Raw genomic sequence first — 18,607 nt, forward strand, 5'->3', positions numbered from 1 at the left:
AATTACTTCTTTCTCTGCATTTTATTTCAATGTTATTTGCAAAATTCATGGAAAAGGGCATTTTAGTCATTTCCTATGCCAAAATTTCTTTCAGTCTTTTAAAAAATTGTTTGAGTCTTTTCATTTGGTTTGAATAAGTCTCTGTTTCATTCTATGTCAAAATCCAGTTCAAAAATTGCATTTGAAGTAATTTTGAGTCAGTTTTGCCCCTAGGGGCATTTTAGTCTTTTCATGTATCAAAACTTTGTTTAAACTCTTAAAATTGTCTCTGAGTCTTTTAATTTTGCTTGTATACGTTCTTGCTTCAATCCCCTGTTAAAAATCCATTTTAAAATTTGCATCTGAGTCATTTTTAGTCGTTTTAGCCCCAGGGGCATTTTGGTCATTTCACACGAAATTTTGGCAGAGAGAGGTTACTTTAAAGTACCTCATTTAAGCCATTGGTTCGTTTTAGTCCGTTTTTTCATTTTTAATCGTTTCACTTTACGTTTATTTCAAATTACTTTTTTAAAAATTCAATTTTATTAATTTTTGCATTTTAGTCCTTTTGTGTCTTTTTTTCATTTTTTCATTTTTGGTCCTTATCTTTTATTATTTTGCAGTTTAGTCCTTTTGGTCCAAGTCATTAGTCCAGTCCACGTGTCATTTTTTCATTTGTCCAGTCAGTTACAAGTCCAGTCCATGTGTCACTATTCTATTCGTCCAGCATTCACAAGTGGCAGCCTATAAAAGGCCACCTCATCAGTCAAAATCACACAGATCCATTCACTTCATGCCAACTCACACAAACACTTTCTCAGTTTCTCTCTCCAAAATCACAGATCAAAAACTCAAAGAATTCAAGAACACGATGAACAACTTCATCATCCTCAAACCCTAACTGAATTTCCAGAAACACAATCCATCATAAAACCGTTCAAAATCCTTCAATCCTCACCAAATTCAAACCCTAACCGAATCAGAAGCATCACAGAAACATCAAATTTCTTCTCAATTTCACAAAAACAGTTCGAATTCACAAAAAAGAGGAAGAAGCTTTCAGAGATTCCAAGGAATCATCATCATCAAGCTTCACCTTCGCAATTCCAACGCGGAATCATCATCAAACGACGATGAAACTCACGAGATCACGAAGGATTTGAGGAGAAGAGGGAAAGAAAGATCAAATTCGAAGTTGCATCAGAAGAAGAGAAAGAATACGAAGTTCATCAGAAGAAGAACAATCGAAGAATTCACATCTCCTTCGTTCGTCACATCTCCGACCTAAACACAGGTATCAGACTCTCTTTCCTTTTCTTTTCGTTTTTTCCTTCGAAAATCTAGAGTATTTGCTTCATACATGCGTTTGTTGCTACGAATCAAAGTAGATCGGAACGATTTAAGAGCTTTCCTTCAAAGAATCATTTGAACAAGGAAAAAAGAAGAAGAGTTAACGGAAAAAACATCAAAGCCGTAAGACAAATCCTCCGATCTACGTTGATTCAAGAGTCTTTTTAGAAAACTGATGCTGGAATCGAATAGAGGAGAGAAAGAGCTTTAGAAACATGTGATTAGGTCTTAGATCTGGGTGGTTTGAGGCTCCGACGCGGCGGCGCCACCGCCGGCCACTGCGTCGGAGAAAGGTTGAAGATGACCGGTGTTAGGTCGGAGAAGAGAGAGTTTGCAGACTCTCTCTCTCTAGGAACATTGTAGAGAGAGAAACGAGTGAGGTTTGTGTGGTTTTTCCCTTGGTTTTGGCTTATATACCAGCCTATCAATCCCACGCGCGCGTGCACACACCGTTTATCATGCTCCTTCGTTCTTGAGGCCGTTGGATCTAGGTTTTGGAAGATCTGGATCAATCCAACGCCTCTGAGGCTCTTGGATGATCCAGGTGTATCCATATGTGTGGGCTTGGGCCTATAATCTGTGTATACTGTGTTTTGTTGATTCTCTTTGCTATTTCTCACACTTTTTTTTTGCCAATCACACCTCTGATGAACTTGAAATTTTTCATAAAAGTTCCATTAAAATTCATAGAGTTTTCTTGATGTTTTTGTGATGTTTTTTTGATAGTTTTATACTGGAAAAATTGATAGGGAATATTGATGCTACTTCTTGTTTCATTCCTTGAATTTCATGTTAAAAATTGGTGAAAATTGGCTTAATTTTGTTTTCAATTCTTGATTTACACTTGTGATTCATGATATGTGATTTTGTGAGAAGTTTACCTCAGTTTGAATGTGTTTTTTACTGGTCATGTGCATATGTTGTTTACTTGCTTGCTTTGCAAGCAATGTTGGTGAATAAATAGTGTAAATAGGCCTAAATTCACATTAAAATGTAAGGCTTACTATAACTCTTAGATTTTCATTTTTAAACCTGGATTTCATGTCTTGAAAATATGTTGAACCATGAGAATTATAAGTCATAGTTAAGCCTTGCTTTAGTGAGTAATTTTAGGTCTATTATGCATTACTCTTGCTTATTTTATATATCCATTTTTTTCCCTTTTGGTTATGATGGCTTTACTTACCTATATCTCTATTCTCTATGCCTTATATTAGTAACAATTTCCTCTATTGAATTTCATACATCATGAGCATTTCAGCTCCCATCTCACATCTTCATCCTTTTATTTTTCTACACTTTAAAGTTCATGCAAAAATTAGAATGTAAAGACTTAGGAGTTCTTGTAATATTTTACTTTCATGCAATTTAAAATTCTTGCAAGACCATAGAATGTATCTAGGCCAATGATGTAAAGGACAATGGACTCTAATAATGTACACCGACACAAGCACCAACACATGCACACACATCACTTTAGGTATATGGCTAGAATATGCATGTTTAGATGTATGTTTAGGACTGTATGTTTAGATGTATGCCTAGGGTTTACACTTAGAAAAATCAATTTTCCAAAAATATGAACAACATCACTCAAATATTTTTCTTAATAAACCTTGGGATCAAAATACCATTGATTTTCCTTTCATTTTCTTAATCAAAACTTTAATGAATTTTAACCATACTTAGACCTTTTTGCAAAATAACTAATTTCACCTCACATTTTTCCAATCTTATGCCCTTGAGGCCTCTCAATCTCCATTCTTCAAATTCCAATTTTCAAACTTAAAATCAACCAACAAAAATAAAAATCTTTTTGGAAGAGAACTATGGTGGATTTGATCCCTTAAACGGGTACGTAGGCAAGGAATCAAAATTCCTTCAATTCAAATAAAACAAAAATTCCAACACAATCTTCTCCCTCCAATTCTTCACTTAGAATACTCTTAGGCTTAATATCATCTTTCAAAATAGCATTTAAAAATAAAGCGCGCGAGTAGAAAGTAAAGACGGATCCTATAGGATACTATAGTCGTTATGGGTGCCTAACACCTTTCCGTAACGAAAACAACTCCCGGACCTCGATTCTCAAGGGTTTTGCTTACTTTTTCCCTTCCCAAGAAAAAATGAGATATCACCGGTTAGAAAGGTTCAAACGTAATCAATGTTTGACACCCGAAAACCAAGATAAAACAAGGTGCATCCTGCATGTAAATCCAGAATGTGTGTTAGTTTAATAATCCCTTTAACTGAATGATCAAAAAGTTTGACGCTAGTTAGGGTTTCATCTGACAATTTTTCTGAACAAAGAAAGAAATAAAAAAAAAACAACAAACGGAGTGCAGTGAAACATTGAGAACCCATGTGTAGAAATTTATCTAGAAAAATTAATGAACCTGAATGAATTGTTCCTTCCGTTTCTTCATAGCTGCAAATCTTGAATGCTAATCTCCAAGTCGGGATATTTATATTAAAAGGCCCAAATTTTAATATATATCAGATGACCAATTCTTTTTCCACCCTAATTCACGCCCTATTATTTTTTTCAAAAATACCCTCGGTTTGGATTATGAAATCCGAACCCAATTGTAGGGATTTTCGTATTTTATAAAACCGAAACCTAACAAAATAAAGAAATATTGTCGCAAATGATATCAAATGTCTCAGTTGAACATCATATGATCCCCGCATAACCTGCAAAACAATTTTAGGGATGGTATAAGTGGTCAATAGTGACCATGATATCATAAGCACTCATAACTAAAAAGATTTACACCAAAAAATTCTATTTTAAAAAAAATATATAACAAACATAGGATTTGATTTTTTTTAATTAACATATATTTTAAAAAAATTATAACAAACATAGGATTTGATTTTTTTTTTAATTAATACTAGTTCCTAATCTGTCTTACAAATAGAAGCAAACCCACTGTAAAAATAAAATAAAAAATAGAAGCAAACCATTCCGTGACTCAAACAATGGCTGATAGAATCTGTGATTACCTGCGATCTGTTGTCTCTCATACTCTTTTTTCTCCCAATCACACAAGTTTGTAAGAAAAATTAGACATAGAATTATTATTAACTAATAAATAAAATAGAAATAATAGTACAAATAATTTAACTCATAACAAAATAAAATATAGAATAGAAAAACTTATCGAATTTGAATGAGGCGTGCAAAATGCACTGGGATTAAGAGTATTTCGCCACCCCGGATAGGTTACCCGATGTGATAGGTCTCATAGCTAGTACTCTCCAGGATACAACAGTCACATCTTGCTAGCACCGCACGTGAATTAGCAAGGTCTCAGGAACCACTTTCGAATGCTCGAGGGAACTTAATTTATATTTATTATTAGAGAACAAAAAAACGAAAAGTAGAAGCTAATCTGCATGTTCTATACACTCTGTTTCTTTTTGTTCTCAAACCCATATCTTATATACACATAAAAGAAACTCCTTCTTAATTGCAAATTGAAACCGAAAGTAATGAAAATAATGGGGAGTCAAGGCTATTTAGTCAAGCATGAAACCGTTAGTCCCATCAAAAAAAGAATTGGAAAAAACGTGTATATGACTTGGTCAAGACTCAAGAGAAAGAATCAATTGATAATAATTAATAATAACAGTGAAATGTTAACTTGTGTCCTCAAGGCACAAGTTAATGATTCAAAATAGAAATATTCTATTGTAATTAATGCATTTGACTTTAATTTTTTTACTTTTCAATAATTGAATGCACAAAATTTAAGAAAATGTTTCCATTTTTGGGTTGCTTAACATGTGCCCTAAGGGCACAAACCCATAATAATAATAATAATAATAATAATAATAATAATAATAATAATAATAATAATAATAATTAACTTTAAAATAAATTAATAAATAAAATTCCAACAAAGTTTTCACTACAATCTCCCTTCTTTCGGTGGACCCCACTCCGCTAATCACTCCCTTTTCTCAATTGGTTAATTGCTTATAATTTAACTAATTGATTTTCTCAAAATTTTGTGCTTTTCATTTGGCTCTTGAATTGTTTGTGGAGAATTTTGAATGGTAAGAACTAAAAGAAGAAAACGAGCACTGGCGCTGCACAAATTGGTTTTATTTAGTACTTTTGATATCCCTGTTTTATTTTTGAATAAAATATATTATTTTTTAGTATCCAGTGAAAAAAGCTACAATGTTGTTGTATCCTTGTATATCTTAATTTTGCTGCATTCATATGTTGTTGATATGCACTCATTCGCTGCATTCATATCTGAAGTCATGGGTGTGTGCGCGCGTGGGCGCTTGTGCATGTATTTATTCTATCTTGTTTCTTGAACTTTGCTGAGTTAAGTCACGCACCACTGGCTTGTGCGCGAGTTAACTCACGCAAGTTGGCCCGTGGTTAGAGATCAAGAACACACTTTTTTTTGACTTTGTTCAATGCATTTTAATTGGTTTTGCACGTTTTTGGTAAGTTTTTTCACGTTTTTGACTCTATTTATGGTATATATAACCTATGTTACAATCTCCTCCTATAAATACACCTCTAAACTTCCCTATTTCCTCACACCATCTCACATTCTCACTCTCCTACTCACTCTCTCCCCCTATGAATCTTCTTTCCTTTCCTTCTTTTTTTCCTTCTTTATTTTGGTGTAAAAAGAGAAAGAATGATAAGTAGTGGGAATGTTGGGGGAAAAGATAAGTAGTGAGCAACTTTCTTAGGAAAAGAACCAGATTGGGTAAAGCTAAATGTGCAGATTTAGTTTTACTCCAGGAAGGTCGGTTTTCTGGTGGTTTCCTTTTAGTTTTAACACAGGAAAGCTGGTTTTCTTGTGGATTTCTTTTAGTTTTACGCCAGGGAGATCGATTTTCCAGTGGTTTTTATTTTTTCGCAGATTTAGTTTTACCCCATTGTAAATGTAATAAGAATTATATTAATTAAATGATATTTTATATCTATTATTTTTGTTTCTTTATTTTTGTTAAATGTTGCATTTATTTTACGATTGCGTATTGAATTAATAAATTCAAATAAAGTAAATAAATGAATTACAATAAATTCAGCGTGAATTAGAATAAGTCATTTACATGCAAACACTTGGAGTGCAAATTATTCTTAAACCCTAAAACTCATAACTACAACATTAACATGCAAACATCTAACCATAATTAAGCAACATAAGTCATTTACATGTAACATTGTATCCTTTCTTGCAAGCAAAATAAAAATTTAAACAAACCCTAAATCTAAAAAACAATATCTAAAAAAATCTCAAAACTACAACATAAACATGCAAACATCTAAACATTTATGCAACACAAGTCATTTTCATGTAAACATTGTATGATTCTTGCCAAAAAAACAAAAATTTAAACAAACCCTAAACCTAAAAAATTTCTAATTTAAGAGAAAAAATCTAACATATAAACATAAAAGGTTAATGGTGTTTCATTATGAAAACTTACTTGTTATGGGAGTGTGTTAGATTTGAACTTGAAGGAATTTTGGTTTTGGTTGATTTAAGAGATGTTTTTATAAAAGGTTAATGGTGTTTGATTATGAAAACTTACTTGTTATTGGAGTGTTGTTTGATTCGAACTTGAAGGAATTTTGGTTTTGGGTGATTTAAGAGATGTTTTTGAGATTTTTTGATCTTTTAGATGAGAAATGAGGAAATGAGGTGTTCTGCCTTGTTTAAGACAACACGTAGCGTGAGTTAACTAACGCTGCGCTAGTTAACTCACGCAGTGTTAGTTAAGTAGCGCAGTGTTTAACAGATGCGTTAGTTAACTGCCGCAAGGACATTTTTGGCATGGCTGCAGAGCGCGAGCAAAATGTGCTGGGGGGAAGAGCAGAATTCAAAATAAATCTAAAATTTGGGCCAAAAAAAATAGGGGTCCATTAAGAATGTTGAAATCATTGGATAATTGAACCCCAACATCTCACTAAGGAAACTTTACCTTATATCCTAACGGTTATACCCTCATCCCTACATTTTGTATGAACTACCCATTTTACCCCCTGTGTATAAACTAAAACCTTCACTTATCAATCACCACCATCGCTCAAGAACAACCATCAACACCAGATATGTGAATTGCAATCGACCTTCTCATCAAATGATCGTTGTCTCCCCTATCTCGAAGAATCTTTATCATGACTTTTTTCTTCAACTAAACATCAATTGTGGAAGTGGGTTGTAGATCGAAAACAATGAACGACAGATATGTTAATTCAAACAGGTACAAAGCCCCAATAAAACCAGTAGCATACATCATATCTAAAGAAACTTAAAACTAATTGCAAACTCAATTTCTGCAGAACTCCTATAACCTGGAATAAAAATCAAGATGGATTCATAACATGTATGAATAAAGACACCGAAAAGAAAATGAAATCACTATTCACAATTAATATTAGCATGGTGGATTAATTAAGTTCAGATGATTGGATCCTTTAGTTTGGATGTATTTGGAAGTCCCCTTCTTCACTTGATCCCTTATTAATTAATTGGCTTAAATAATGATTTGGTCCCTAAGTTATTTGTTGGTTACATTTTGGTCCCATAAGTTATTAACGTTACAATTTGGTCCCTTAAGTTATTTGTTGGTTACATTTTAGTCCCATAAGTTATCAACGTTACAATTTGGTCTCTTAACTTATTTTTTGGTTTCGTTTTGGTACCTTAACTCTTCCTCCGTCAACCACTCTGGTCCTTTATGTTATTAGAGTTAAGGGATCAAAACGAAACCAAAAAATAAGTTAAGGGACCAAAACGAAACCAAAAAGTAAGTTAAGGGACCAAATTGTAACGTTAATAACTTATGGGACCAAAATGTAACCAACAAATAACTTAAGGGACCAAATTGTAACGTTAATAACTTATGGGACCAAAATGTAACCAACAAATAACTTAAGGGACCAAATCATTAATTAAGCCTTGGATAAATATTGTTGAGGTGTTATTCCACACTTTGTATGCCCAATCAATGTTAATTTGATAGAAATTAAGCCATGAACGATGAATCCATTTCACACTCCCTTCTCCTGTCGTAAGAATAAAACCACCGTTCATTGTCCTGATGTTATGTTTCAAGTTCTCGGCAAAAGATCCGAGAAGTGACTTGATGGGGGGTGAATGGATGTGATTTGAAAATAAAAAGGTTAAAATTAGTATTTTTATTTTTTTTATAATTTGTAGGGGTAATGATATAATTGTTGGGGTACAGGGTAAAATATTTCCCACTAACTTGCAAGATTTGGATAAGGTGAAGCAATATTTTGCATCTCTATCTCATTACAGCCCACCAACTTTACCATGATGAAGCAATATTTGGATAAGATGAAATCATTTATACATTTAGCGTAGTAGAAAGAGACTTGTCCCGTGAGCATAGCTCAGTTGGTAGGACAATGCATTATTATATGTAGGGGCCGAGGTTCGAACCCCAAACACCTCACTTATTCACCTTATAAGATGAATTCTAGCCACTAGGCTACCTGACAAAAAAAAAGAGCCATTGTCCTTGTACCCAAAAAGAAGAAAGAGACATTGTCCATATCTCATATGGAATAACATTAAAATGATCATTAATGCCAAAATACTTTTTTTTTGAAATATTAGTGCCACAATACCCAAAAAGAAGAAAGAGACATTGTCCATATCTCATATGGAATAGCCGTAAAATGATCATTAATGCCACAATACTTTTTTTTTGAAATATTAGTGCCACAATATTTATAATAAAAATTTCAATTACGTCTCCGTAGCTCAGTTGATAATGACAATGCATAATATATATAGAGGTCGTTGTTCGAACCTGAACACCTCACTTCTTCATATTTAATATGTGTGAGCTCCAGCCACTAGTTTACTTGAAAAAAATAAGGGTTAATTATGTTTCTAGTCCCTATAAAATAGCGACCTTGTCAGTTTAGTCCCTACTTAATTTTAATAGCATTTTTAGTCCCTAATTTTGTTTTTCTGCACTGAGTATTAGTCCCTACTCAATTCAAATTTGTTTAATTTATGCTTAAACTCTTAAATTTTTGAACAATTTTTTGCAGACATGTTTAGAACATTACTAAAAGTTCGTCCGCAAAAAATTATTGCAAAATTTGATTTCTACATCCAGATTTTATTACTTTTTATCTTTAACTTTTGTCGTTTTAAAAAATTCATATTTAATTCATTTCATGTCAGAAAATTCTAAATTTTAGTAAACGAACCTTTCATAGTGTTCTAATCTTGTCTCAAAAAAATCGTTCAAAAATTAAGGATAATTAATCAAACTTTGTTTTAGCAGGGACTAAAATTATAAGTAAATTTTTTTTTATAGGGACTAAAAATGCTATTAAAATTAAGTAGGGACTAAACTTACAAGGTCGCTATTTTATAGGGACTAGAAACATAATTAACCCAAAAAATAAAAAGTTCAATTATTTTATAGTTGGTGAATTCTGGGGTGAGGGATCAATTAAGTCCTTCAGAGGTGGACCATGAGAAAAATACCGTTTGATTGAATCAATGGTCAAGGTTTATTGAATATAAAATTGAGAATATCTAGACATTTTCTTATACAATCTTGTCCCTATTAAATTTCTTCATCCTTTTCCCTGGAATCTTGAAATCTGTAAATCTATTCAAAAATGAAAAAGTAGAGATGGGAAAGTTACAATGACCACAATTTCTTTCACCAAACATTTTCACACCGTTACAAAATGCAAAATTAAAATCAGTGTTGATTACTACTTTTTCAAAAGAGAAATCCTAATATTTGAAATTTCGGTTGAAATGAAGGAAATTGCAACCTTTCAACTTTAAAATGAAGGTTGAAACTTCGGGTAAAAAACGGCCTTTCAACTTTAAAATTATTCGGGTGAACATTGCAAAATTGATCTGCAAACACTAGTTAGTCACAATTCTTTAGCCAAAATTTCTTGAAAAAAAAAAAATTCTTTAGTAAAAATTGATTTGCATGGTTGTGTATGAACATGTGTTGATGGTCTTAATTTTTATTTTAATAAATCTAGACCATTAATTAGATCTAATGGTATTTTTTTAATGGTTCACTGATGAGGGACTTAATTGAGCTCTTACTCTAGAATCCACCTATTTTATAATAATGAATATTTTATTATAAATACTCGTTTTTTTTTTTTGTAGTGAAAAAAATCATTTTACAAATATTTACAAGTATTTGTAAATACTTTAATATCCATACTCGTGAGCTTAGCTCTGTTGGTAGGGACGAAGCATAATTATGCAAGATCCGAGCTTGAAACCCTGGCCACCACAAAAAAAAAAATACTTTAGTATCTACTAAAAGTCTAAAACTCATCTAACCAATATTTATTAAAATAAAAATTCATCTAACCAATATTTATTAACTTCATCTTCATCTTCTCTACGGTTCAGGTTAAATGCTACTGAGTTGTATATGTGTTTGAGAATCATATATGCTTTGTATGAAATAATCATAGTTTTTATTCATAGCCAACTAATATTTTTTATTTTTTCTACGGCACGCACTCTACAATTGTGGAAACAGTTCGGTCTATAGAATAAGCGATTTACCAGATGAGTTATTGATTTACATTCTCTCTTTTCTCCCAACCAAACTAGCTTATACTACAGCCATTCTCTCCAAGCGAAGGACCCCGCTCTGCTATTCACTCCCGATTATCGACCTCAGCTATAAAACCATAAAAAAATGTAGAACCTTCAAGCGCTTCCGTCGTTTTGTCAATAATGTCATGCTCTCTCCTCTTTCGACCAACCGACCCATGAAAATTTTCTGCTTCAAGTGTCTCCTTAGATACCACCAGAGAAATAGTAAATTTAATGTGACTAAGTGGCTAGAAGCAGCAAAACAGCGTTATATAGAGGAAATTCATCTCAGTTTGCCTTCCCATACCTTGATGCCCGATATTTTTGTCTCAAACCCTTGTTGTTCTAAAACTTGAAAGTTTACATGTTGGAAAGGATACTTCGTGTGTTCATCTTCCATCACTTAAAACCCTAAATCTGACATCTGTTTCTTTTGAAAATTGGAATGAATACGTAAATTTTCTTTATGCTTGTCCTATCCTAGAAGATTTACATGCTGAACCAATCCATTCTTTTGAAAATTGGAATGAATACGTAAATTTTCTTTATGCTTGTCCTATCCTAGAAGATTTACATGCTGAACCAATCCATTTTATGAGATTTGATGAAAACTATGCATCTGAAGAAGGGCTTAAGTCCTTGACATTTCCTAAGTTGGTTAGAGCGAGAATAGGGATAAGGGATGCTGTGGTACACAAAAGACCAATATAAAAAGTGTGAATAATAAGACACTTCTCTAAACCATGATGGGGACAAAGTCTAAACATTTCTTTGAAACACTCCCACGCATCGTAATGAGATTCCCCATCTTTTTGAGTGAATTGTGCTATTTGATTCCTTAATTGAACAGTTTTAGAATGAGGAAAGAATCGGGCAAGAAAAGCTTGCCTCATTTGATGCCATGAAGTGATAGAACCGACTTCCAACGAATGAAACCAAGAACTAGCTCTATTCTTTAAGGAAAAAGGAAAGAGGTGCAGCTTTACAACATCTTGGTTTGCCTTCATGGTTCCACTGAGTCTTAAAAAAGTTGAAACATGAAAATTCGGATCCTCAGTGGGTGATCCGAAAAATTGATTTTGCTGCACTAAGTAAATAAGTGTAGGTTTTATTTCAAAATTGTCCTCAATTGTTGGGTACACAATAATATCGTATGACTCAACTGAAGATAGGATTGCATAGTCTTTAAGAGTGCGTTCCTTAGCCATATCGTTATTATTTCATGCTTCCGAAGAAGTTAAAGGCAACAGAAAGAAATAGAAAAAGAAAGAATGAAAAAAAAAAGAATTTTTTTTAGTCTAATCGTTAAAAAAAATTAATCAAATTGCAATAACTCCCCGGCAGCGGTGCCAAACACTTGATGGGATAAAACAGCAAGTGCACGGTTTACCGATGTAGTAATAAAAAGATATCGTTCCGACAGGGAGTTATGAATTCAATAAACTTTAAATAATGATTCGATGAGAGTTTGAGGTTAAAGTTTAGATTTTAAATTAAAAGAAAAGAATAAAAATAAAAAGAGCCTTGGGATCATTGGTCCGTCATGGTGACAAATCCTTCACAAACCAAACCTTTAGACTTATAATTTTATGTTAGACCTAATTTCTAAAGACAAGTTTCTCTTTGGTCAATCACATCTCCTTTCGGTCTCCTTTTGGTCAATCACATCTCCTTTCTAACTCCAATTCTCCTTTCTTTTTCTCCAAGACTCCATCTTTCAAATATTTGTTCCTAAAATAAAATAACTTGCAATTGAAGTAAAATAGTTCTAGAAGGAAATAAAAACATATTAAATCTGAATAAAATAAACTTAAATATTAATTAAAAGACTCTAATTAATCACTCATTGTTGACTCATAAAACTTCAACATGAATAAAATAAACTTAAATATTAATTAAAAGACTCTAATTAAGAGCCTTGGGATCATTGGTCCGTCATGGTGACAAATCCTTCACAAACCAAACCTTTAGACTTATAATTTTATGTTAGACCTAATTTCTAAAGACAAGTTTTTCTTTGGTCAATCACATCTCCTTTCGGTCTCCTTTTGGTCAATCACATCTCCTTTCTAACTCCAATTCTCCTTTCTTTTTCTCCAAGACTCCATCTTTCAAATATTTGTTCATAAAATAAAATAACTTGCAATTGAAGTAAAATAGTTCTAGAAGGAAATAAAAACATATTAAATCTGAATAAAATAAACTTAAATATTAATTAAAAGACTCTAATTAATTACTCATTGTTGACTCATAAAACTTCAACATGGATCGAAATATATGAAGGACAAAAAAACAAGCAAATAAAAATACCTTTTTAATGAAAAGGCTTTGAAGCTTGGGACAATTGCGGAGCAGTTCAGCTACACCATCCCAACAAATATGTGAACAAGGAGGAAACTCTATTAGTTCAACAGAAATTAAGTTTGGAGAAAATGGAATGGCTTTCAAAGAGACCTCTTTTGTGCATTCCACGTCTATAAGCATATAAACTTGACATTATTTATACAATTAAACCATCCGTTATCCAACTTAGGCAATGTCATAAAAAAGATAAGGTCCGCATGCAAATCTTCTGGGATAGGACAAGCATAAAGGAAATTGACGTAATCATTCCGATTTTCAAAAGTAAATGATTTCAGATTTAAGGTTTTGAGTGATGGAAGACGAACACACGAAGTATCCTTTTCAACATTTACGCTTTTAAGTTTTAGAACAACAAGGGTTTGAGAGACAAAAAGACGGGGCTTCAAGGTGTGAGAGGGCATAGTGATATGAATTTTTTCTATATGACGTTGTATTGCGGCTTTTAGCCATTTTGTCACAATAAACTTCCTCTCTTTCGGAGGGTATTCAAACTGATCACACTTGATGCGAATCGTTTTGAGGAGTGAATAGCAAAGTGGGGTCTACCGCTTGGAAAGAATGGCCATTGCAAAAGCCCGTTTATTTGGGAGTAAAAGAGAATATAAAGCAATAACTCATCTGGTAAATCGCTGATTCTATCGACCAGATTGTTTGCACGATGTGCCTGCTGTGATAAAATATTTTTTGTTACTATGACTACAAATAAATACTATGACTATTTCATGCAAGAACTATAATAATTTTCTCAAACAGATACACAAAGAAGCAACAATTAACCTGAACCGAAGCAGCGGAAGAAGTGGAATGAACCCTCTTTTCCTTCAATTCTCGCCGTTCCCTTTTTTCTTCATAGCTAATGGAATGAATCAATTCTCCAATGGTATAACTTGGTTGCTATTTATACTAATAGGCCCACCCAACAAGCACAAGGCCCAAACCAATTTTTTATATTTCATCTAAAAATATTAATTTTGATCTAAAATAATATTTGCAATTTTTTTATTTTAAGTGCAGTGAAGTTGAATACGTATAAAAAATGGAAAACAACACGCTTGAATAAATGTATGGAAGAAGGATTGAAAAATTAGGGAAAATAGAGGTTTCTGTCTTTTCTGGTTTTATGCACAAAGTGTGTGTGAGTTAACTCACGCATGTGCTAATGGCTGTGTGAGTTAACTCACGTAGTGTTTTACACAAGTGTTACTTAAGTATCGCAGCGTTAGTTAACTAACGCATGAGTATTTTGGGCAACGCTGCAGGGCGCGAGCGAAAATTGCAGGGGGGAAGAGCCAAATTAGAAATTTATTCCTTCAGCTATGAAGAAAAGAAAAATAGAATCGACTGAGATAAAAGAGGTTCTTTCTTCTTATTTTTTAAGGATCACAAATTTTTGCTTGAGCGTGAGACTTTGATTTCCTTTTTTTAGGAAACCCTGGCCACTTTCTAATTTTGTTCAAATTGTTCGTGTATTTGTATAAAATGCTTATTTACTCGTTTTTTTTTGTTGTTTGTTTGTTTTACAACATGCACTCTACAATGGTTAGGGGTGTAAGCGGTTAGGACTAAACCAATGAAACCGAAAGTTCAAACCGAACCAAACCGAAAAAATATCCGACCTTGTTTGGTTTGGTTTGAAACCGATCTGAACCAATCAAAACCGATCTAGTTTGGTTTGGTTCATGGTTTTTAATTTCGAGATACGTGAAACCGATGAACCAATCCGATGATAATCCCACTCCTTATTTTACTAATATTATCCTACCTCACACAAACTTATGGTTAATCCCAAAATTAAAGTCCAACATAAAATACTTTTTAATCCATTTACTTTCTCTCATCATTATCTTCATCTCATCAGTCAGACTCTTTCATTTCTACTAAAAAATAAACCCTAGCCATCAACCACACCAAACCAATTGTTCATCACCACCGGCCACCGCTGCGATCGTTTATCTCTTGGTTAGTTTTATCATGTTTATGCCATTGATTTGTTATTTTGACTATGTTTTAATTTTATGATGTGCTTTTTGGAATTTTTGTGTTTGTTGATGAATGATGCATGTATGTATCATGGATGATTGAAATATTTAAGTTTGATGAAGTTGTTTTTGAAGAATGATAGATGAATGAATTTTGGATCATATGTATGAAATATTGAGTAAGGTTAGTTATGAAAAGTTGTTTGAAAAATAGAGAACATGAAAAAAAAAATATGAAATACAATTATACAAAGTACTATGAAATATTTTTGTGAGAATATGAATTTTTTTTAATTGTATTATTAAACAAACCGATCAATCGAATCAATCCAAACCGAACCAAACCGATTAGTTTGGTTCGGTTTCTTTTTTGAAAAACAATGAAAACCGAACCAATCCGAACCGATGAAGATTTCATCGGTTCAGATATTTTTTTGACTGAAAACCAATCCAAACCGAACCGTTACACCCCTAACAATGGTAGCCACTTTAGCTTCTTTTTTAAAGACCTTTATTTTAACTTCTTTTTAAAGTTCCTTTTTTTAAAGTTGCTTTTAGACCGAAAAAAGGTCTGGACGGTACCTTAGTTTGTTTAGAAAAAGAATTTTTTGTTACAAAAGAAACAAAAGGAAAATATACACTGAGGTGTCAAAAATATTAAGATGGGGCAAAATTGTCTTTTTATCGTATCATATAAGATTTGAAATTTTTTTTGACGGATTTTTATGTTTACTTTTTTTAAAACCTGATTTGATTCGGTAATCTTTCATCTTATAAATAGAAGTTACCCTAATTCACATGCTGGAGCAAACCCTTCACCCTATTTGACTAATCTCCAATACCGCTCTCCCAAACCCTTCCATTGTTTCCTTTCTTGTCTCAACAATGACGGTGGATAGAATCAGCGATTTACCGGATGAGTTATTGTCTCACATTCTCTCTTTTCTCCCAACTAAACTCGCTTTCTCTACAACCGTACTTTCCAAGCGATGGACCGGACTCTCCTATTCACTCCCTGCTCTCCACTTTGAATTTGGTTTGGCGAACTGCGGTCTATCTGAGCAACACGTGGAAGACAGCTTCTATCGCTTCAGCCATTTTGTAGACACTATCATTCTCTCTCATCTTTCAACCAACAAACCCCTCAAAACTTTTCTTCTCATCTGTCCTTTTGGCAAGGGCGTGCAATATAGTCACATCTTCAGTGCATGGTTTGAAGCGGCAAAGCTGCTTCGTGTTGAGGAGTTTCATCTAACTATGTTTTTTCACATCTTAAATCCCATAACTTTCATCTCTCAAACCCTTGTTGTTCTCAAACTTATGGAGGTAGACATTGGAAATGATACTTCATGTGTTGATCTTCCCTCGCTCAAAATCCTGCATTTAAGATATGTTTATTTTGAAAATCGGAATGATTACATAGGTTTTCTTTCTGCTTGTCCCAACCTAGAAATTTGCATGCTGTAACTATCCGTTCTAGGAAACCTGGTCGAAACAACGCATCCAAAGGGTTGAAATCCTTAGCGTTACCTAAATTGGTTGGAGCTAGTATCGATGTGGCAGTTACTGACTTTAATCTCATTAAAAATGTCAAGTTTCTACGTGTAATAATAAATCATGAGGATTCTATCGTAGTTATTCAAGTGTTTTCAAACTTAATTCATATTGACCTGTTGTTTTCTCATTGCTCATTTCATAATTGGGATCAAGTAGTACAACTGCTCTGCCATTCTCCCAAGCTTCAAATTCTTTCAATTAAAAAGGTTTGCTGAGTAGTATGTTTGATTGTTTGCTTGTTTTTTTTTCTGCATATATTTTGTATAAATGTTGTTTTTTATCTCCTTGACAGTCGAAGGATACAACCTCATCCAAGAAATGGAAATGCCCATCCTCGGTTATTGAATGTGTTTCGTCTCACCTCAGATCATGTACTATTTTAAACTTACAAGGCTCGGAAAATGATCTTCGATTTACAAAATATATTTTGCAGAATGCGAGTCTCTTGCAGGACATGAAAATCAACATTACTAGCAGAAGAAATTGGACAAAAAGTTGGATTCGAGAAGTATTGTCCTGCTGCCCAAGGATATCTTTAGGATGTAAACTTTCATTTCAATGATTATAGTTACTAGAATTGTCGGTTTTTTCATTAGTTTATATTCTAAATATGTTGCAACTATTTAGTTTGTTAGTTCAGACAACATATATGGTAGATTACCATTGTGACTCAATTAATGATTATGTTTGGATGCTTTTAATATTATTTTGCTCTATTACATTGAAAGTGAGAATTATGTCCTTATTATTGTCAGAATTGAGTCTAAAGATGAATATAGGAATTCATGTTTTAGATTCTCCCCTTTGGAGTTAGAAAACTTGATTTTCTTTTTAATAGTTAGAAAACTTGATTACGATAGTCTTAATTCTGTTTTTCTTATTCTTCTGTGTTAAATAAGTATGTAGTCAAAACAATCGAAGAGCGACATAGTTTTAACCAAGAAAACTTAAAGCAGGATTTTGTCCCATACTTGTATATGAGTGTACGTCTAACAGACGCATTGATTCGATCACCTTATCAAATCAAAAAGCAATTTTAATATAGATATTAAAAACATTATACACCATACATATGTGATACAATTAGTTTACTTAAAAAAAATGGATCTCATAAAAGATCACGGTTTGGAGAAAAACATTTTATACCATTACATATGTGATATAACTAACTTAAAAAAAAAGGATATCATAAACTCTCAGGATTCGGCTCATTAAATTTAAATGCGGATAAAAATATCGTAAAAACAAAAAAAAAAAATGGATAAATAAATATAATAGAAAAGTTAATATTAGATTATAAAAAATAAAATGTAAATAAATCAACCATGATTCGACCATCGACACTCCAAGTTTCTTGATGCGAATGGGAGATATCGGAAACGAATTTGATTGACATCATTTTTATTGATCAAAATCAGAAATAATCTAATATAATTGCGGTTAAAAAAAAATAGAAACAAAAAAAAAGACTGAAAAAAAATAAGACATTAGAACCATTTCTAAGGAGAAAGGAGCACTACTAGAAAACCCGGATTTAGCGACGGCCGTTTTCCGTCGCAAGCGCATTCAATCCTATATTTCTAATGTATCACAGAAAATTATTTGAAATGAAAAGAATCAAATAATTTTCTGTGATGGAACAAAAGATTTCGAATTTCTACTTCGAATAATTTTTTTTTTCAAGGTAATTTTGTTATATTGCGTTGACCACCGCCAAAAAATTGGGCGGGGTTTTACTACTCCGGAAGCTTCTTCATCTTCCCTTCT

At 32.8% G+C, this 18,607-nt stretch overlaps 1 long non-coding RNA gene, 1 other non-coding gene and 1 pseudogene across 2 annotated transcripts; 2 read left to right on the forward strand and 1 right to left on the reverse strand.

Annotated features, from left to right (window-relative positions):
* Nucleotides 1–10,837: 10,837 nt before the first annotated feature.
* Nucleotides 10,838–17,055, forward strand: LOC146913273 (F-box/FBD/LRR-repeat protein At5g56420-like; annotated as a pseudogene).
* Nucleotides 11,679–11,785, forward strand: LOC146913274 (small nucleolar RNA R71). Its single transcript, XR_015017156.1, has one exon. It is a non-coding gene; the product is annotated as a small nucleolar RNA R71 (small nucleolar RNA).
* Nucleotides 12,408–14,143, reverse strand: LOC146913275 (uncharacterized). Its single transcript, XR_015015483.1, has 2 exons — nucleotides 13,251–14,143; nucleotides 12,408–12,671 (listed from the first exon to the last, which is right to left on the reverse strand). It is a non-coding gene; the product is annotated as an uncharacterized LOC146913275 (long non-coding RNA).
* Nucleotides 17,056–18,607: the final 1,552 nt, after the last annotated feature.

The sequence above is a fragment of the Medicago sativa genome, chromosome 6, assembly GCF_051527215.1.
Source record: "Medicago sativa cultivar Bolivia chromosome 6, Bolivia_mono, whole genome shotgun sequence".
Taxonomy (NCBI): Eukaryota; Viridiplantae; Streptophyta; class Magnoliopsida; order Fabales; family Fabaceae; genus Medicago; species Medicago sativa.